The following is a 22,309-nucleotide window of genomic DNA, read 5'->3' as shown; positions in this document are numbered from 1 at the left end:
AACCAGCAGGGATTGTGGCTCGCTGGTAAGCAGGGCTCCTGGAGTCCCAGGCATTCCTCTTAAAGGGCCTGTGCATGGACTTACTTGGACACACTCCTGCACTGGGGTAGCATCTTGGACTCACGGGAGGAACTGACTGTCTTGCATCAGAGTGAGAGCTGAAGAGGCAGCTTTCTCCCAGACAGAAGTGCTGGCAGAAGCCATTTTTCCTTTTATAAATCCTCTCCCACAGAGCTGGCAGATGGATACCATATCTGAGTCTCCATCAACCTGCCTATAACTGTTTTCCCTGTCCTGGTGATTACCTGAGGCTCTGACCTCCCTCATCCCACCCACCCAACTTGCCGACATACCCCTGCTGTTTCCAGTGGCTTTTCTATACGAATGGCCTGTCTTGGCTCAGGCTTCAGAATTTCCTAAAATTTCTCAAACAAACCCCATACCTCTTGCTAAGTGATCCCAGGCCCAAAACTAGTGGCAGCTAGCCTTGGTTCACAGGTTGGCCTCTCCTGGTCACCTTCAAGCCTAGTGCAAGTAGCAGCCATCTGCAGATCACTTTGTATCTCGTACCGAGTAGCCCTGGGCAGAACACAACTTGCAACTGACCTTGGTCTGCACCTCCCAGGAGGCTCCAGAGCCAGCTCATCCAATGGGCAGCTTCAGACTATGTGGAAGCATCACCCAACCACCTCCCAAGTGATACACTCAAGGTGCAGACTCAGTGGGCACTAGTAAGCCCTGCTCCATGGGGTGGACCCTTGCATAACTGACTCTCCGTGGTAGTTGCAGCCAGTCCTTGCAGCTGATTTACTTGGGGATAAATCGCTCTCATTGACATGCCAACAGCAATCAAGGCTCAACTGCAACAGGAGAGTGTACTCAGCTTATTGGGGAGGAGGGGGCTCACCTGGAGTGGTTAGATCAGTTGAACAAGGAGTCTGTGCCACTAGACCCTACAGGACATCCACTGCATAAGGTCACTCTACCAAGCCTGAAAGATATAGCAGCTCTACTTAATACATGGGGTCCTCAGGTTACAACAATCTCAACATATGATGTTTCGAGTTTACGATGCTCACTCCCATAAAAACTTAAAAAAATTGTGACATGAGTTTTTCTGCTTATGTCATTAGTGTTGTACTTACGAACTATGTGGGTGAACTGGTTTGGTTGTGCCTGGTGGAAGAATACACATTATATTTTTTCTGTGGCTTAATTGTGTTTTTATGTTCTAGATTAGGATTTCACAACTGTGTTAGAATAAGTGACTTAGACTATGGTGTATTTTGACTTACACCAACATTTGGGTTACATCACTGTCATAGGAACAGAACTGTGTCATGACCTGAGGACCCCCCATACATAGAAACAAACACTGCCAAAATGAGGAAACAAAGAAGCATTTGTAATTTTTTGAAATTAATCCCCACTGCTTTCCACAGTGGCTGCACCAGTCTGCATTCCCACCAGCAGTGCACGAGGGTTCCCTTTCCCTCACATCCTTGCCTGCACTTGTTTGTTAATTTATTGATGAGTGCCATTCTGACAGGTGTGAAGTGATATCTCATTGTGGTTCTAATTTGCATTTATCTGATTATTAGTGACATTGAGCATCTTTTCAAATGTCTATTGGCCATCTGTATGTCCTCTTTTGAAAAGTGCCTATTCAGATTTTTGTACATTTTAAAATTGGATTGTTTGTTTTCTCGGTGTTGAGTTTTATCAGTACTTTATAAATTTTGGATATTGTTTTTCAGATGTGTCAACAAATATGTTCTCTCATTAATTGGGGTATCTGTTCATTTTGTTGGTTTCTTTTGCAATGCAAAACCTTTTTAGTTTAATGTAGTTCATTTGTTTATCTTTTCTTCTTGTTTCCATTGCCTGAGGAAATATATCAGAAAAAAATATTGCTACGAGAAATGTCTGAGATTTTACTGCCTATGTTTTCAGCTAGGATTTTCATAGTTTTGTGTCTACTATTTAAGTCTTTAATCTATTTTGAGTTTATTTTTGTGTATGATGTAAGAAGGCAGTTTAGTTTCATTTTTTCACATGTATCTGTCCAATTTTTCTAACACCATTTCTTGTGTATACTGTCTTTATTGTATGTTCTTACCTCTTTTGTCAAATATTAATTGACCCCATAGGTGCGGGTTGATTTCTGAGCCCTTTATTTTGTTTCATTGATCTATATGTCTGTTTTTATGCCAGTACCATGCTGTATTTCTGTTTTGGGGGGATTTTGTTTGTTTGTTTGTTTGTTTGTTTGTTTTTTACTATGGCCTTGTAGTAGGCCACTGTAAAGGTAGTTTGATATAAGGTAATGTGATTTCTCCAACTTTCTTCAATTTCCTTAAGGTTGCTGTGGCTTTTTGGCATCTTTTGTGGTTCCATATAAATTTTTAGGATATTTGTTCTAGTTTTGTGAAACACACTTGAAATTTTGATAGGAATTGTATTGAATCTATAAATTGCTTTGGATAATATGGACATTTTAATGATGTTAATTCTTTCTATCTATGAACCCTGTATATGCTTCCACTTGATTGTGTCTTAATTTTCTTCTTCGGTGTCTTATCATTTTCCAAGTATAGATATTTTACATCCTTGATTATGTTTATTCCTAAGTATTTTATTCTTTTTGAACCAATTGTAAATTGTATTTTTTTCTTGGCTTCCTTTTCTGATAGATCATTATTGATATATAAAAATACAACTGCCTGACCTGTGGTGGCGCAGTGGATAAAGCGTTAACCTGGAAACACTGAGGTTGCCGGTTCAAAACCCTGGGCTTGCCTGGTCAAGGCGCATATGGGAGTTGATGCTTCCTGCTCCTCCCCCCTTCTCTCTATCTCTCTCTCCTCTCTATAATGAATAAATAAAATCTAAAAAAAAAATACAACTGATTTCTAGATATTTATTTTATATCCTGCTACTCTACTGAATTCACTTATCAGGTCTAGTAGTTTTTCTTGGAATCTTGGGGTTCTTTATATATACTATCATGTCATCTGAAAATAATAATAGTTTTACCTCTCTTTTCTTTTAATTTAGATGCCCTTTTCTTCTTTTTTCTTGTAAGATTGCTGTGACTAAGACTCACAGTGCTATATTGAATAAAGGTGTTGATAGCAGAGATCCCTGCCTTGTTCCTGATCTTAAGGGAAACACTTGCAGTTTTTGCACATTGAATATGATGTTGGCTGTGGTTTTGTCATATATGGCCTATATTACATTGAAGTATGTCCCCTCTATTCCCACTTTGCTGAGAGTTTTTAACATAAATGGGTGCTGGATTTTATCAAATGCTTTTTTTTTTTTTTGCATCTGTTGATATACTGATGTGAAAATCCTTCATTTTATGTGGTGTATTGTTTTTCTGATGTTATACCAACCTTGCACACTCAGGATAAATCCTACTTGACCATGGTGTATGACCTTCATAATGTATTACCAGATCTAGTTTGTTAATATTTTTTGAGTATTTTAACCTCTATGTTCATTAGGGATATTGGCCTCTAATTTTCATTTTTTTGTAGTGTCTTTACCTGGTTTTGGAATTAAGATAATGCTGGCCTGTAAAATGAGCTTGGGAGTCTTCCCTCCTCTTAAGTGTTTTTTCTTCTTTTTCCAAGTGGACCTTGACCAGGATCCACTCAGCATCCCCTGTCTAGGGCCAGTGCTCTGTCCATCTAGGGCCATGCTCTCAACTGAGCTATTTTTAGTGCCTGAAGTGGAGGCTTTACACAGTCATCCTCAGTGCCTGTGGCCAATGTGCTCAAACCAATTTAGCCATAGCTGCAAGAGTAGAAGAGAGAGAGAGAAAAAGAGAGAAGGGTGAAGGTGAAGGTGGAGAAGCAAATGACTTCTCCTGTGTGCCCTGACCAGTAATCGAATCTGGGACATCCACATGCTGGGCTAGTATTCTACCACTGAGCCAACCAGCCAAGGGTCTCATGAATTTTTGGGAATAGTTTGAGAATGATAGATGTTAATTCTTCTTTGAATGTTTAGTAAAATTCACTGGTGAAGGCATCAAGTCCAAGACTTTTGTTTGTTGAGTGTTTTTTTATTACTGCTTTAGTTTCACTGGCTATAATCTATTCAGATTCTCTGATTCTTCTTGATTCAGTTTTAGAAGACTGTATGTTTCTAGGAATTCATCCATTTCATCCAAACTGGTTAAGGCTGAGGAAAGAATCACTGAGATTTAAGTTAAGTGACTAGAAACTTCCCAAACTGAAATGTAAAGAGAAAAGAAAACCCCCAAACCTAGTGGACAATGATAAAATTTAAAATGTTATAACATATATATATTTAGAATATCAGAAGTGAATAGACAATGAAGCAAAAGTAAATATTGAAGTAATGGTTGAGAATTTTTCAAAACTGATGACAACACTAAAACACAGACTGGAGATGACGTCAGAGTAATGGCGGGGTAGGAAGCGATACCGATAAATCTCCCCTAAAACTCAACAAGATCTTCAACCAGAAACAGAAAAACCTATACTTGGAGCCTCCAGATGCTTCGCAATACACCCGAAGGTATGGTCGAGTGAAAAATTGGCTAAATATATAACCAAACCCCGAAGGAAATAGGGAGTAAGAAATGCTCCGCCTTCCTCACTAACCTAAACAGGGCGGCTTTCTCTGGTGACTGTGAATATAGAAACTGAGGAGGGCAAAGGGGGTGAATACATCCAGGCTGCGGCACAAAGGGCCGAACCAGGCTGTGGCACGGAGATCCAAACCGAGGAAAAACTTATCCTGTGGCAAGCCGGGCAATACAAGCTAACACTCGCGCCAAACCCAAACAAAGAAAGACGAGCAGGGCAGCCATTTTACCCGATCTCCTGGTTGGTGCGCAGTTAGTGGGCGAGAAATTTCTTCCTAAGCCCCGGAAGTGGGTGTCCGTGTTACCCCACAGAGAGGCAGGGTCAGAGGCCTTTCTGTGGGCCGAAAGCAGAATCTCTGGGCAGCCCCAGTGCCCTGGGAAAGCCACGCATGGGAGGGAGCAAGAACTAATTCCAACGGTGGAAATTTTCCGTGCTGGTGAGGGTTTCACTCAGAGGGAAACGCGGCCGGCCTCATATCCTGGTGTGCGCGCGCAGATAGGAAGTGAGCGATTCCTCCGAGTGCCTCGGCAGTGCACGCCCGTGTTATCGCAGAGAGGGGCAGAGTCAGGGGCCTTTGTGTGGGCAAAAGCGGAATCTCGGGCCACCCCAGCGCCTTGCAAAAGCCGCACATGGGGAAGGAGCGAGAGCGAATTCCAACGCTGCAACTTTTCCATGCGGTTGGGGGTTTCACTCAGAGCGTGAGACTGCTGGCCAGATATCCTGGTCTGCGCGCGCAGATAGTGAATGAGAGTTTCCTCCAAGCACCCCGGAAGTGGGCGCCCACCTGTGTTATCGGACAGAGTGGCAGAGCCAGAGGTCTTTGAGTGGGCGGAAAGCCCGCCTGATTATGCTAGCAGCTCTGACTGACTGAGCCTTACCCAGAGCCCTGTGCTGAGTGGGAATAGAGTGGGGAGTTGCCAGCTCTTTGATCCTCTTACTATCTAGGCAGAGGCAGCAGCAACCCCATAGCTGGATTATCAGGCTACTAATTGAGGAAGGAAAGACTAGGAGAAAGGCTCCAGGAACACGGACTCTCTCACTGTCAGAGCCTATAAATGCTAATGAGCCTCGACTCCCAACGAGACTAAAGCACAATACATGACATTGCCATAGAGACTTATCAACTGCAAACCTCTACCTGAGCGTGCCAAAGGGGCAGAACCTGGGATACAGAGTCACCGACCAGGAAGAGGGAGAGAAAAGAAAAAGCAAGAAGATAACCTCTCAAAATCAAGAATAATCTGCTGACTTTATAACCTATCCCATTTTATTATATTTGTTCGTTTGTTTCTCTTATCTTCATTCTTGATACTTTTTTTCCTCCTCCAATTTGGCTGATTAACTCTCTGCTGGTCTTACTCTCTCCTCTCCTTGAACTACACTACCCATAAGTGTTACATCTCCCATTATCTTTTTTCTCCTCTTCCTTTCTCTCTATGAGGGTTGCACTCCAAAACCCTTAACTCTCTCACTCTCCTTTCTTTTTTCTTCTTTTACTGGTTCCTTCTTTTTCTCTCTCTCTCTCTTTCTTTTCTCCCTCTATATTAGTTTCTTCCTTTCTCCTTTACATCTCCTCTCATTCAAACCTCAATAACAAACAAATTATATTATCTGGGACTCAAACGTATGTTTGTGGCATTTTGTGGGGTTTTTACTTCACCTTTTTAACTCACTAGCAGTGCTCCCATCCCTGGCTCTCCATTTTATCTAGTTCTTGTTCCACTAAATACAATAGTATTTTTTTAATTTGTCCCATTTTTCTGTTTTCCTCTTATTCCTCTCATCATAAATCTTAGACAACCAACAGTAAATCAACCTAAAAGTAAATCATTTTATTCTTGACCCAAATTTTTTCCTTATTTGCTTTTTGTGGATCCACACCCCCCCTTTTTTTGGCCCCGTTATTACTTTTCCCCAATTCAGGCCCTCCATCACAGTCATTGTTTGTTATAATTCACAGTTCACCACAAGGTTTTCTCAAGAAAAAGGGGAGAGGAGAGGAAAAAAGGAGGGGAGGGAATAATATCCTTTTTTAAAAAATTATTATTTTATTTTATTTTTATTTCATTATTAATTTTTTTTAAAAAAAAAAACTCTTTTTGATTTTTTATTTTTTTTAACTTTTTATTCTTTCAACAAAACCACCCTCAGATGCCATTAAGGAAGAGAAAATCGAATATCATGGATACAAAAGAAAGAGAGGTAACACAGCTAGATGAGGAAAAATCTATGGAGAAAAAATTTAATATATTGGAAACCTTGGAGCTAAATGACAGAGAATTCAAGATAGAAATCCTAAAAATCCTCCGAGATATACAAGAAAACACAGAAAGGCAATTTAGGGAGCTCAGAAAAAAACTCAATGAACACAAAGAATATATGTCCAAAGAAATTAAAACTATAAAAACAAATCAAACAGAGATGAAAAACTCAATTCACGAGCTGAAAAACGAAGTAACAAGCTTAGCTAATAGAACAGGTCAGATAGAAGAGAGGATTAGTGGAATAGAAGACAAGCAACTTGAGGTACAACAGAGAGAAGAAGAAAGAGACTCAAAAATTAAAAAAAATGAGATAGCCCTACAAGAATTATCTGACTCCATCAAAAAGAATAACATAAGAATAATAGATATATCAGAGCGAGAAGAGAGAGAAAATGGAATGGAGAACATACTCAAACAAATAATAGATGAGAACTTCCCAAGCCTGTGGAAAGAACTAAAGCCCCAAATTCAAGAAGCAAACAGAACACCGAGTTTTCTTAACCCCAACAAACCTACTCCAAGGCATATCATAATGAAATTGACACAAACCAACAGCAAAGAAAAAATTCTCAAGGCAGCCAGGGAAAAGAAGAATACAACATATAAAGGAAGGCCCATTAGATTATCATCAGATTTCTCAGCAGAAACTCTACAAGCTAGAAGAGAGTGAACCCCAATATTTAAAGTCCTGAAAGAGAGGAACTTTCAGCCACGAATACTATACCCATCAAAGCTATCCTTCAAATATGAAGGAGAAATAAAAACATTCACAGATACAGAAAAGATGAGGGAATTTATCTTCAGAAAACCCCCACTCCAGGAATTACTAAAGGGGGTTCTCCAATCAGATACAAAGAACAAAAAAAAACAGAGCCACAAGTAAAAGCTCCAAGAAGAACACAATAAAACCAAATTTAAACTGTGACAACAAAAAGAAAGAGGGGGAGAAGATGGAGATTAACAGTAGCAAAGGATGATGGAGTGCAAAAGTACTCACAAAATAGTTCCCTACAATGAACAGGGTAGGGACCCTTTTCATTACTCAAAGGTAACCACCATTGAAAAAACCACCACAGAAGCACATGAGATAAAAAAGATAGCAACAGAGGAAAGATGTATGGAATACAACCAAATAAAAACAAAAGATAGAAAAATGAAAGAGAAGGATCAAACAAGACACAAAACTAACAGAAAGCAAGATATAAAATGGCAATAGGGAACTCACAAGTATCAATAATTACACTAAATGTAAACAGATTAAACTCACCAATAAAAAGGCACAGAGTAGCAGAATGGATTAAAAAAGAAAATCCAACTGTATGCTGCCTACAGGAAACTCATCTAAGTAACAAGGATAAAAACAAATTCAAAGTGAAAGGCTGGAAAACAATACTCCAATCAAATAATATCCAAAAAAAAGCAGGTGTAGCAATACTCATATCGGATACTGCTGACTACAAGACAGGAAAAGTACTCAGAGATAAAAATGGCCATTTCATAATGGCTAAGGGGACACTGAATCAAGAAGACATAACAATTCTTAATATATATGCACCAAACCAAGGAGCACCAAAATATATAAGACAGCTACTTATTGATCTTAAAACAAAAACTGACAAAAATACAATCATACTTGGAGACCTCAATACACCGCTGACAGCTCTAGATTGGTCATCCAAACAGAGAATCAACAAAGACATAGTGGCCTTAAACAAAACACTATAGCACCTGGATATGATAGACATCTACAGGACATTTCATCCCAAAGTGACTGAGTATACATTTTTCTCCAGTGTACATGGATCATTCTCAAGAATTGACCATATGTTGGGCCACAAAAACAACATCAGCAAATTCAGAAAAATTGAAGTTGTACCAAGCATATTTTCTGATCATAAAGCCTTGAAACTAGAATTCAACTGCAAAAAAGAGGAAAAAAATCCCACAAAAATGTGGAAACTAAACAACATACTTTTAAAAAATGAATGGGTCAAAGAAGAAATAAGTGCAGAGATCAAAAGATATATACAGACTAATGAAAATGACAATACGACATATCAGAATCTATGGGATGCAGCAAAAGCAGTGATAAGAGGGAAGTTCATATCGCTTCAGGCCTATATGAACAAACAAGAGAGAGCCCAAGTGAACCACTTAACTTCCCACCTTAAGGAACTAGAAAAAGAAGAACAAAGACAACCCAAAACTAGCCGAAGAAAGGAGATAATAAAAATCAGAGCAGAAATAAATGAATTAGAGAACAGAAAAACTATAGAAAAAATTAATAGAACAAGGAGCTGGTTCTTTGAAAAGATCAACAAAATTGACAAACCCTTGGCAAGACTTACCAAGGAAAAAAGAGAAAGAACTCATATAAACAAAATCCGATATGAAAGAGGGGAAATCACCACGGACACCGTAGGTATACAAAGAATTATTGTAGAATACTATGAAAAACTTTATGCCACTAAATTCAACAACCTAGAAGAAATGGATAAATTCCTAGAACAATACAACCTTCCTAGACTGAGTCAAGAAGAAGCAGAAAGCCTAAACAGACCTATCAGTAGAGAAGAAATAGAAAAAACCATTAAAAACCTCCCCAAAAATAAAAGTCCAGGGCCTGACGGCTATACCAGCGAATTTTATCAAACATTCAAAGAAGACTTGGTTCCTATTCTACTCAAAGTCTTCCAAAAAATTGAAGAAGAAGCAATACTTCCAAACACATTTTATGAGGCCAACATAACCCTCATACCAAAACCAGGCAAGGATGGCACAAAAAAAGAAAACTACAGACCAATATCTCTAATGAATACAGATGCTAAAATACTAAACAGAATACTAGCAAATCGAATACAACAACATATTAAAAAAATAATACATCATGATCAAGTGGGATTCATCCCAGAATCTCAAGGATGGTTCAACATACGTAAAACGGTTAACGTAATACACCATATCAACAAAACAAAAAACAAAAACCACATGATCTTATCAATAGATGCAGAAAAGGCTTTTGATAAAATACAACACAATTTTATGTTTAAGACTCTCAACAAAATGGGTATAGGAGGAAAATATCTCAACATGATAAAGGCCATATATGATAAACCATCAGCTAACATCATATTAAATGGCACTAAACTGAAGGCTTTCCCCCTTAAATCAGGAACAAGACAGGGTTGTCCACTCTCTCCACTCTTATTTAATGTGGTACTAGAGGTTCTCGCCACAGCAATCAGACAAGACAAAGAAATAAAAGGCATCCATATCGGAAAAGAAGAAGTAAAGGTATCACTTTTTGCAGATGATATGATCCTATACATCGAAAACCCCAAAGAATCCACAAAAAGACTACTAGAAACAATAAGTCAATACAGTAAGGTCGCAGGATACAAAATTAACATACAGAAGTCAATAGCCTTTCTATATGCCAACAATGAAACAATTCAGAACAAACTCAAAAGAATAATCCCCTTCACGATTGCAACAAAAAAAATAAAATACTTAGGAATAAACATAACAAAGGATGTAAAGGACTTATATAATGAAAACTATAAACCATTGTTAAGGGAAATCGAAAAAGATATAATGAGATGGAAGAATATACCTTGTTCTTGGCTAGGAAGAATAAATATAATCAAGATGGCTATATTACCCAAAGCAATATACAAATTTAATGCAATTCCCATCAAACTTCCAATGACGTTTTTTAAAGAAATAGAGCAAAAAATCATCAGATTTATATGGAACTGTAAAAAACCCCGAATAGCCAAAGCAATCCTAAAGAAAAAGAATGAAGCTGGGGGCATTACAATACCAGACTTCAAACTCTATTATAGGGCCATGACAATCAAAACAGCATGGTATTGGCAGAAAAATAGACACTCAGACCAATGGAACAGAATAGAAAGTCCAGAAATAAAACCACATATATATAGTCAAATAATTTTTGATAAAGGGGCCAACAACACACAATGGAGAAAAGAAAGCCTCTTCAATAAATGGTGCTGGGAAAACTGGAAAGCCACATGCAAAAGAATGAAACTGGACTACAGTCTCTCCCCCTGTACAAAAATTAACTCAAAATGGATCAAAGATCTAAACATAAGACCTGAAACAATTAAGTACATAGAAAAAGACATAGGTACTCAACTCATGGACCTGGGTTTTAAAGAGCATTTTATGAATTTGACTCCAATGGCAAGAGAAGTGAAGCCAAAAATTAATGAATGGGACTACATCAGACTAAGAAGTTTTTGCTCAGTAAGAGAAACTGATAACAAAATAAACAGAAAGCCAACTAAATGGGAAATGATATTTTCAAACAACAGCTCAGATAAGGGCCTAATATCCAAAATATACAAAGAACTCATAAAACTCAACAACAAACAAACAAACAATCCAATAAAAAAATGGGAAGAGGATATGAACAGACACTTCTCCCAGGAAGAAATACAAATGGCCAACAGATATATGAAAAGATGCTCATCTTCTTTAGCTATTAGAGAAATGCAAATCAAAACGGCAATGAGATACCACCTCACACCTGTTCGATTAGCTATTATTAGCAAGACAGGTAATAGCAAATGTTGGAGAGGCTGTGGAGAAAAAGGAACCCTCATCCACTGTTGCTGGGAATGTAAAGTAGTACAACCATTATGGAAGAAAGTATGGTGGTTCCTCAAAAAACTGCAAATAGAACTACCTTATGACCCAGCAATCCCTCTACTGGGTATATATCCCCAAAACTCAGAAACATTGATATGTAAAGACACATGCAGCCCCATGTTTATTGCAGCATTGTTCACAGTGGCCAGGACATGGAAACAACCAAAAAGCCCATCAATAGATGACTGGATAAAGAAGATGTGGCACATATACACTATGGAATACTACTCAGCCATAAGAAATGATGACATTGGAACATTTACAGCAAAATGGTGGGATCTTGATAACATGATACGAAGCGAAATAAGTAAATCAGAAAAAAAACAGGAACTGTATTATTCCATACATAGGTGGGACATAATACTGAAACTAAGAGACATTGACAAGAGTGTGGTGGTTACGGGGGGGAGGGGGGAATGGGATAGGGAAAGGGGGAGCGGGAGGGGCACAGAGAGAACATGATAGAGGGTGACGGAGGACAATCTGACTTTGGGTGATGGGTATGAAATATTATTGAACGACAAGATACCCTGGACTTGTTATCTTTGAATATATGTATCCTGATTTATTGATGTCACCTCATTAAAAAAATTATTTAAAAAAAAACAAAACAAAAAAAGAACACAGACTTAGAAAGACTAAAGAATACCAATAAGGATAAATACCAAAATGTCTATACCTAGGCATAACATATTCAAACAACATAAAACTAAAAAAGAAAATAAACTGTTGAAAGAAGCCAAAGAATAAAAAAACATATGTAGAGAGGAGCAAGGATAAGATTTACCACAAAGTTCTTGTTCGAAATCATGAAAGCAAGAAGAGATTGGAGTTAGTTACTTAAAATATTGAAAGAAACCACCCCCATCAACCCATAACAATAAGTAACAAAATTATACTTCAAAAGCGAAGGAAAATAGATACATTTTCATACAAATTAAACTTAAGGGAATTCATTACCAACACTCTACTCTTGAAAGAAGTAATAATTGAAGTTTTTAGTGAGAGGGAAAATGATATAGGGCATCAACTTGGATCTACATAAACAATAGAGTACAAGAAGAAATAAATGAGGTTAAAATAACATTAGTTTTCTTAAATATTTTTGTTGTCTACATAAATTATAATTGATTAAAGTAAAGATAATAACAACATACAATATGTGAATAAATGTAGTGAATGACAACAATGCCATAGTAACAATGCAGAATATATGGATAAGTGAAATGAATGACAGCAATGCCATAATGGACAAGAGGGAGCAGTAGGGGCTATTCTGTTTTAAAATATCTATACTACACAGTAAGGCAGCTTTAGATTAATAAAATATGTTGAAAACTCTGGACAAACCACAAATTTCCTTTAAAAATATAATTAGTATGTCAAGAGAGGAGAAAAATGGAATTATAAAATGCTCAATTAAAACCAGAGAAGGATGACATAGGATCTTTTACAACAACATGGATAGGCCTTGATAACATTATACTGAGTGAAAGAAGTAAATCAGAAAAAAGAACTATATGATTCCATACATAGGTGGGACATAAAGATGAGACTCAGAGACATGAACAACAGTGTTGGGGGTACAGGGTGGGGGGAGGAGAGGGAGGGGTTGGGGGAGGGGAGGGGCACAAAGAGCACGGCTTTTCAGCATTTGCCATATTCCCCCCTTAATCTATAGACAGACAGCAAATATTTACTTATGGTGTTTCCACTATAAAAACTGCTGTCTTAGGGAGAAATGCTGATGAACTATTTTAGCAGTTCCTCCTTCTTAAAAGACTTATATGTCAACATAGAGCTCCATGTTTCATAGGACATACTCAAGCTCACTCCATGCTCCCTGGAGCTTTAGCACAAAGGAAGGCCCTTTTTTGTTGTTGTTGTATTTTTTCTTTTATTTATTTATTTTTTGTATTTTTCTGAAGATGGAAATGGGGAGGCAGTCAGACAGACTCCCGCATGCGCCTGACTGGATCCACCTGGCATGCCTACCGGGGTAGGGGGGGATGCTCTGCCCATTTGGGGTGTTGCTCTGTTGTGACCAGAGCCATTCTAGCGCCTGAGGCAGAGGCCATGGGGCCATCCTTAGTGCCTGGGGTGGCTTTGCTCTGGTGGAGCCTTGACTGCGGGAGGGGAAGAGAGAGACAGAGAGGAAGGAGAGGGGGAGGGGTGGAGAAGTAGATGGGCGCTTCTTCTGTGTGCTCTGACTGGGAATCGAACCTGGGAATCCTGCACACCAGGCCAATGCTCTACCACTGAGCCAACCGGCCAGGGCCTAGGAATGCCCTTGTTGATCAAGCTACCCAAGAGAAAATTATATGGAGCAACCATGACAGACTGAGCAAGTCAGTCTCATACTATTCATCACCAGAACGCTGCAGCCTGGTGTAAACAGTTTCAACTTTCTCGGGAAGCAGCACGGCAGATTGGGAAATCCTGTCCAAGGGTTCCTATACTGCCCCTTCATTTGGAGTTAACCCTCAAGGACCCCTACCAGGACAACTTTGGCAGATGGATGTTACTCATATACCTTCATTTGGCAAACACTCGTATGTCCACATTACAGTGGATACATATTCTGGATCTATAGTAACCTCTGTCAGAACAGGAGAGGCTGCTAAGCATGTTATAGCTTATTGTATGCATTGTTCTATTATTAGATTTCTTAAACTGGCTAAACTGAAAATGCTCCTGCATATGGAGCAAAAGCATTTACTGTATTTTGTCATGCTTACAATCTTTAAAGTTAAGGTATTATTAAAGTGTACTCAGTAAACATTTTAAGGTCAATTTAAAAAAAATTTTTTTTTAAAGGGGGAAGTCATATCCTGGAACTACTACGGGTCTACCATATCATGCTTCTTACTTAAAAAAATATTTTTTACATTTCTTTTGAATGCTGATGAACAGGAGACACCAAATCTTTTTCGCCAGCAAACTACTACCTTCTTTATTAGATCTAGCTAATAACACTGTTTTGTCTTTTTCCAAATAGCTCCAGATATATGGAAAAGATTTATATAGGCGGATGGGGATCCTCAAACCCCTCAGCGAGATCTTCTGAGCATGGCTTTTAAGATACCTAGAGGCAGAAAAAGCCCAATAGAGATCAGGGGAACTACCAGCTTTTAGGATATACCCTTAAAGGCTCCAATGCCCCAAAGGGGTCTCATAGGATGCCATCTGGGTCCTGCTTCAATAGTGGATAGGAAGGTCATTGAGCTAAAGCCTGCCAGGCTTACATGCCTCTGCTGTGAGGAAACAGGGACACTGGAAGGTAGGCTTCCCCCTCGCTCCTCTAAAGGAGGATTCAGTCTCTTCCAGATCTGCTCTAGCCACCTATGACCTAACCTTGCCCAGAATGCTGGGGTTAGCCACTGAAGGCTGAAGGTGCCCAGAGCTGTCGGCCCCATCTACGACACTGTGGACGAGCCTAGGGTATTACTTCCAAGAAGCAGGTAAACTGATCTCATTTGCACAAGGGCCACTTAACTATGTTTTGCCTGAATAGTCAGGTTTTTTATTCTTCCCTCAAAGATCTCTGTTGTGGGTGTTGATAGTCCTATTTTCTGCTGCTTTGCTTAATATATAGTGTTTCCTTTATTCCTCCTACCTCAATACCCCACTCATATTTCAGTCTGGGTCCTACTCCTAATTTAGAGCTCTCTTTCCCCCTTTTGCCAACTTCTATTATGAATCTACTTTTGCCACCCAGCTTAGTGTATCCCAAGGTTCTCTTTACCATGCCACAGTCGCAGAGCTCCAGGGAAAAGCAACCTGGTCTCATCTCTCCAGGCAGAGGAGAATAGAAGCTCCATATCCACGCATGCTGCAAATGGCTTTTCCAGTCTACCTGAATCATTACAAGTTAGAAGCAACTGTCATTGGATCTTGGACATGAGCTGCAAAGTATAGAATGGTGACAACAATTCCAGTGCCATGAGGACTTTTCCTGGATGTGGACTTTTCCTGGACTCCTGCTCCCTGTGACAGCTCCTAACAGACTGAACTGTGGTTGGATTGCATTTTTCAGGAATTTGGCATGGTGATGGGGCCAACTTGGACTTGGTGAACATGTTAAGGACACTACTCTTTTATGGATTCTTGCTGTCCTGGCCAAGAATTTGCTTAAAGGCTTTTAATCACTGTAAAAAAAAATAGAAGACTGGATAAAGAAGATGGGGCACATATACACCATGGTATACTATTCAGCTAGAAGAAATGATGACATCAGATCACTTACAGCAAAATGGTGGAATCTTGATAACATTATGTGGAGTGAAATAAGTGAATCAGAAAAAAACAAGAACTGCAGGATTCTATACATTTGTGGGACATAAAAATGAGACTAAGAGATATGGATAGGCGTGGGGTGGTTAAGGGGGGTGGGGGGAGGGGAAGAGGGAGAGAGGGAGGGGGAGGGGGAGGGGTACAAAGAAAACTGGATAGAGGGTGATAGAGGATGATCTCTCTTTGGGGGATGGGTATGCAATAGAACTAAATGACAAGATAACCTGGAAATGTTTTCTTTGAATATACGTACCCTGATTTATTGATGTCACCCCATTAAAATAAAAATTTATTAAAAAAAACAAAACAGAGAAGGCAGAAAAAGAAGAGAAGACAAAGAATAAGAACAATGAATACAAACAGCTATTAACCCAACTATATCAATAACTACTTTAAATATGAATACCAATGATCTAAATAAAATAATTATAAAACAGAGATTGTCAGATAAACAAAACAAGACCCAACTACATGCCATTTATAAGAAACCTACGTTAAATATAAAGACTTAGATTTGTTAAAAGCTAAGCAATGGAGAAAGATATACTATGCTGATATTAATCAAAAGAAAGCTAATGTAGCTATATTAAGTTTAGTTAATGCAGACTTCAAATTAAGGAGAATTACCAGGAATATAGAGAACCATTACATTAGAAGATGTAGCAATCATTAATGTGTATGTACTTAACAACAGGGCATCAAAATACATGAGGCAAAACTAATAAGTCTGCAAGGAGACATAGACAAATCCACAATTATAGTTGTAGATCTCAATGCCACCCTTTCAGTAATTTTTTTTTTTTATAATTTTATTTTTTTAATGCGGTGACATCAATAAATCAGGATACATATATTCAAAGATAACAAGTCCAGGTTATCTTGTCGTTCAATTATGTTGCATACCCACCACCCAAAGTCAGATTGTCCTCTGTCACCTTCTATCTTGTTTTCTTTGTGCCCCTCCCCACCCCCTATCCCTCTCCCATTCCCCCCTCCCCCCCGTAACCACCACACTCTTGTCAATGTCTCTTAGTTTCAGTATTACGTCCCACCTATGTATGGAATAATACAGTTCCTGTTTTTTTTCTGATTTACTTATTTCGCTTCGTATCATGTTATCAAGATCCCACCATTTTGCTGTAAATGTTCCAATGTCATCATTTCTTATGGCTGAGTAGTATTCCATAGTGTATATGTGCCACATCTTCTTTATCCAGTCATCTATTGATGGGCTTTTTGGTTGTTTCCATGTCCTGGCCACTGTGAACAATGCTGCAATAAACATGGGGCTGCATGTGTCTTTACGTATCAATGTTTCTGAGTTTTGGGGATATATACCCAGTAGAGGGATTGCTGGGTCATAAGGTAGTTCTATTTGCAGTTTTTTGAGGAACCACCATACTTTCTTCCATAATGGTTGTACTACTTTACATTCCCAGCAACAGTGGATGAGGGTTCCTTTTTCTCCACAGCCTCTCCAACATTTGCTATTACCTGTCTTGCTAATAATAGCTAATCGAACAGGTGTGAGGTGGTATCTCATTGCCGTTTTGATTTGCATTTCTCTAATAGCTAAAGAAGATGAGCATCTTTTCATATATCTGTTGGCCATTTGTATTTCTTCCTGGGAGAAGTGTCTGTTCATATCCTCTTCCCATTTTTTATTGGATTGTTTGTTTGTTTGTTGTTGAGTTTTATGAGTTCTTTGTATATTTTGGATATTAGGCCCTTATCTGAGCTGTTGTTTGAAAATATCATTTCCCATTTAGTTGGCTTTCTGTTTATTTTGTTATCAGTTTCTCTTGCTGAGCAAAAACTTCTTAGTCTGATGTAGTCCCATTCATTAATTTTTGGCTTCACTTCTCTTGCCATTGGAGTCAAATTCATAAAATGCTCTTTAAAACCCAGGTCCATGAGTTGAGTACCTATGTCTTTTTCTATGTACTTAATTGTTTCAGGTCTTATGTTTAGATCTTTGATCCATTTTGAGTTAATTTTTGTACAGGGGGAGAGACTGTAGTCCAGTTTCATTCTTTTGCATGTGGCTTTCCAGTTTTCCCAGCACCATTTATTGAAGAGGCTTTCTTTTCTCCATTGTGTGTTGTTGGCCCCTTTATCAAAAATTATTTGACTATATATATGTGGTTTTATTTCTGGACTTTCTATTCTGTTCCATTGGTCTGAGTGTCTATTTTTCTGCCAATACCATGCTGTTTTGATTGTCGTGGCCCTATAATAGAGTTTGAAGTCAGGTATTGTAATGCCCCCAGCTTCATTCTTTTTCTTTAGGATTGCTTTGGCTATTCGGGGTTTTTTACAGTTCCATATAAATCTGATGATTTTTTGCTCTATTTCTTTAAAAAACGTCATTGGAAGTTTGATGGGAATTGCATTAAATTTGTATATTGCTTTGGGTAATATAGCCATCTTGATTATATTTATTCTTCCTAGCCAAGAACAAGGTATATTCTTCCATCTCATTATATCTTTTTCGATTTCCCTTAACAATGGTTTATAGTTTTCATTATATAAGTCCTTTACATCCTTTGTTATGTTTATTCCTAAGTATTTTATTTTTTTTGTTGCAATCGTGAAGGGGATTATTCTTTTGAGTTCCTTCTCAGTTGTTTCATTGTTGGCATATAGAAAGGCTATTGACTTCTGTATGTTAATTTTGTATCCTGCGACCTTACTGTATTGGCTTATTGTTTCTAGTAGTCTTTTAGTGGATTCTTTGGGGTTTTCGATGATTAGGATCATATCATCTGCAAAAAGTGATACCTTTACTTCTTCTTTTCCGATATGGATGTATTCGATTTGCTAGTATTTTGTTTAGTATTTTAGCATCTGTATTCATTAGAGATATTGGTCTGTAGTTTTCTTTTTTTGTGCCATCCTTGCCTGGTTTTGGTATGAGGGTTATGTTGGCCTCATAAAATGTGTTTGGAAGTATTGCTTCTTCTTCAATTTTTTGGAAGACTTTGAGTAGAATAGGAACCAAGTCTTCTTTGAATGTTTGATAAAATTCGCTGGTATAGCCGTCAGGCCCTGGACTTTTATTTTTGGGGAGGTTTTTAATGGTTTTTTCTATTTCTTCTCTACTGATAGGTCTGTTTAGGCTTTCTGCTTCTTCTTGACTCAGTCTAGGAAGGTTGTATTTTTCTAGGAATTTATCCATTTTTTCTAGGTTGTTGAATTTAGTGGCATAAAGTTTTTCATAGTATTCTACAATAATTCTTTGTATATCTACAGTGTCCGTGGTGATTTCTCCTCTTTCATTTTGGATTTTGTTTATATGAGTTCTTTCTCTTTTTTCCTTGGTAAGTCTTGCCAAGGGTTTGTCAATTTTGTTGATCTTTTCAAAGAACCAGCTCCTTGTTCTATTAATTTTTTCTATAGTTTTTCTGTTCTCTAATTCATTTATTTCTGCTCTGATTTTTATTATCTCCTTTCTTCGGCTGGTTTTGGGTTGTCTTTGTTCTTCTTTTTCTAGGTCCTTAAGGTGGGAAGTTAAGTGGTTCACTTGGGCTCTCTCTTGTTTGTTCATATAGGCCTGAAGCGATATGAACTTCCCTCTTATCACTGCTTTTGCTGCATCCCATAGATTCTGATATGTCATATTGTCATTTTCATTAGTCTGTATATATCTTTTGATCTCTGCACTTATTTCTTCTTTGACCCATTCATTTTTTAAAAGTATGTTGTTTAGTTTCCACATTTTTGTGGGATTTTTTTCCTCTTTTTTGCAGTTGAATTCTAGTTTCAAGGCTTTATGATCAGAAAATATGCTTGGTACAACTTCAATTTTTCTGAGTTTGCTGATGTTGTTTTTGTGGCCCAACATATGGTCAATTCTTGAGAATGATCCATGTACACTGGAGAAAAATGTATACTCAGTCACTTTGGGATGAAATGTCCTGTAGATGTCTATCATATCCAGGTGCTATAGTGTTTTGTTTAAGGCTACTATGTCTTTGTTGATTCTCTGTTTGGATGACCGATCTAGAGCCGTCAGCGGTGTATTGAGGTCTCCAAGTATGATTGTATTTTTGTCAGTTTTTGTTTTAAGATCAATAAGTAGCTGTCTTATATATTTTGGTGCTCCTTGGTTTGGTGCATATATATTAAGAATTGTTATGTCTTCTTGATTCAGTGTCCCCTTAGCCATTATGAAATGGCCATTTTTGTCTCTGAGTACTTTTCCTGTCTTGTAGTCAGCAGTATCCGATATGAGTATTGCTACACCTGCTTTTTTTGGATGTTATTTGCTTGGAGTATTGTTTTCCAGCCTTTCACTTTGAATTTGTTTTTATCCTTGTTACTTAGATGAGTTTCCTGTAGGCAGCATACAGTTGGATTTTCTTTTTTAATCCATTCTGCTACTCTGTGCCTTTTTATTGGTGAGTTTAATCCGTTTACATTTAGTGTAATTATTGATACTTGTGAGTTCCCTATTGCCATTTTATATCTTGCTTTCTGTTAGTTTTGTGTCTTGTTTGATCCTTCTCTTTCGTTTTTCTATCTTTTGTTTTTATTTGGTTGTATTCCATACATCTTTCCTCTGTTGCTATCTTTTTTATCTCATGTGCTTCTGTGGTGGTTTTTTCAATGGTGGTTACCTTTGAGTAATGAAAAGGGTCCCTACCCTGTTCATTGTAGCGAACTATTTTGTGAGTACTTTTGTACTCCATCGTCCTTTGCTACTGTTAATCTCCATCTTCTCCCCCTCTTTCTTTTTGTTGTTGTCACAGTTTAAATTTGGTTTTATTGTGTTCTTCTTGGAGCTTTTACTTGTGGCTCTGTTTTTTTTTGTTCTTTGTATCTGATTGGAGAACCCCCTTTAGTAATTCCTGGAGTGGGGGTTTTCTGATGATCAATTCCTTCATCTTTTCTGTATCTGTGAATGTTTTTATTTCTCCTTCGTATTTGAAGGATAGCTTTGATGGGTATAGTATTCGTGGCTGAAAGTTCCTCTCTTTCAGGACTTTAAATATTGGGGTCCACTCTCTTCTAGCTTGTAGAGTTTCTGCTGAGAAATCTGATGATAATCTAATGGGCCTTCCTTTATATGTTGTATTCTTCTTTTCCCTGGCTGCCTTGAGAATTTTTTCTTTGCTGTTGGTTTGTGTCAATTTCATTATGATATGCCTTGGAGTAGGTTTGTTGGGGTTAAGAAAACTTGGAGTTCTGTTTGCTTCTTGAACTTGAGGCTTTAGTTCTTTCCACAGGCTTGGGAAGTTCTCATCTATTATTTGTTTGAGTATGTTCTCCATTCCATTTTCTCTCTCTTCTCTCTCTGATATACCTATTATTCTTATGTTATTCTTTTTGATGGAGTCAGATAATTCTTGTAGGGCTATCTCATTTTTTTTAATTTTTGAGTCTCTTTCTTCTTCTCTCTGTTGTGCCTCAAGTTGCTTGTCTTCTATTTCACTAATCCTCTCTTCTATCTGACCTGTTCTATTAGCTAAGCTTGTTACTTCATTTTTCAGCTCGTGAATTGAGTTTTTCATCTCTGTTTGATTTGTTTTTATAGTTTCAATTTCCTTGGACATATATTCTTTGTGTTCATTGAGTTGTTTTCTGAGCTCCCTATATTGCCTTTCTGTGTTTTCTTGTATATCTCGGAGGATTTTTAGGATTTCTATCTTGAATTCTCTGTCATTTAGCTCCAAGGTTTCCAATATATTAAATTTTTTCTCCATAGATTTTTCCTCATCTAGCTGTGTTACCTCTCTTTCTTTTGTATCCATGATATTCGATTTTCTCTTCCTTAATGGCATCTGAGGGTGGTTTTGTTGATAGTATTAATGAGATTTAATAAAGAATAAAAAGTTAAAAAAAATAAAAAAATAAAAAATCGAAAAGAGTTGTTTTTTTAAAAAAAAATTAATAATGAAATAAAGAAAAATAAAATAAAATAAAAATTTAAAAAATAAGGAAATTATTCCCCCCCTTTTTTTTTCCTTTCCTCTCCTCTCCCCTCTTTCTTGAGAAAATCTTGTGGTGGACTGTGAGTTATAACAAACAATGCCTGTGATGGAGGGCCTGAATTGGGGAAAAGTAATAAAGGGGCAAAAAAGAAAAAAAGAAAAAAAAAAAAAAGGAAAAAAAAAAAAAGAAAAAAGAAAAAAAAAGAGCGTATGGACCCACAAAAAACAAATAAGGAAAAAATTTGGGTCAAGAATAAAATGATTTGCTTTTAGGTGTTGGTTGTCTAAGAGTTATGATGAGAGGAATAAGAGGAAAACGGAAAAATGGGGGGACAAATTAAAAACTTACTATTGTATTTAGTGGAACAAGAACTAGATAATATGGAGAGCCAGGGATGGGAGCACTGCTAGTGAGTTAAAAAGGTGAAGTAAACCCCCCCCAAAATGCCACAAACATAGGTTTGAGTCCCAGATAAGATAATTTGTTTGTTATTGAGGTTTGAATGAGAGGAGATGTAAAGGA

General features: G+C 37.7%; 1 protein-coding gene across 1 annotated transcript in view; it reads left to right on the top strand.

The window, feature by feature from the left end:
- The window catches only part of PDE4B (phosphodiesterase 4B), a 549,769-nt gene that overhangs the window by 29,503 nt on the left and 497,957 nt on the right, over positions 1-22,309 (top strand). The window lies entirely within an intron of this gene.

The sequence above is a fragment of the Saccopteryx bilineata genome, chromosome 3, assembly GCF_036850765.1.
Source record: "Saccopteryx bilineata isolate mSacBil1 chromosome 3, mSacBil1_pri_phased_curated, whole genome shotgun sequence".
NCBI lineage: Eukaryota > Metazoa > Chordata > Mammalia > Chiroptera > Emballonuridae > Saccopteryx > Saccopteryx bilineata.
The sequence above is the reverse complement of the archived record's forward strand: the minus strand, read 5'-3'. Positions and strand labels throughout refer to the sequence as shown.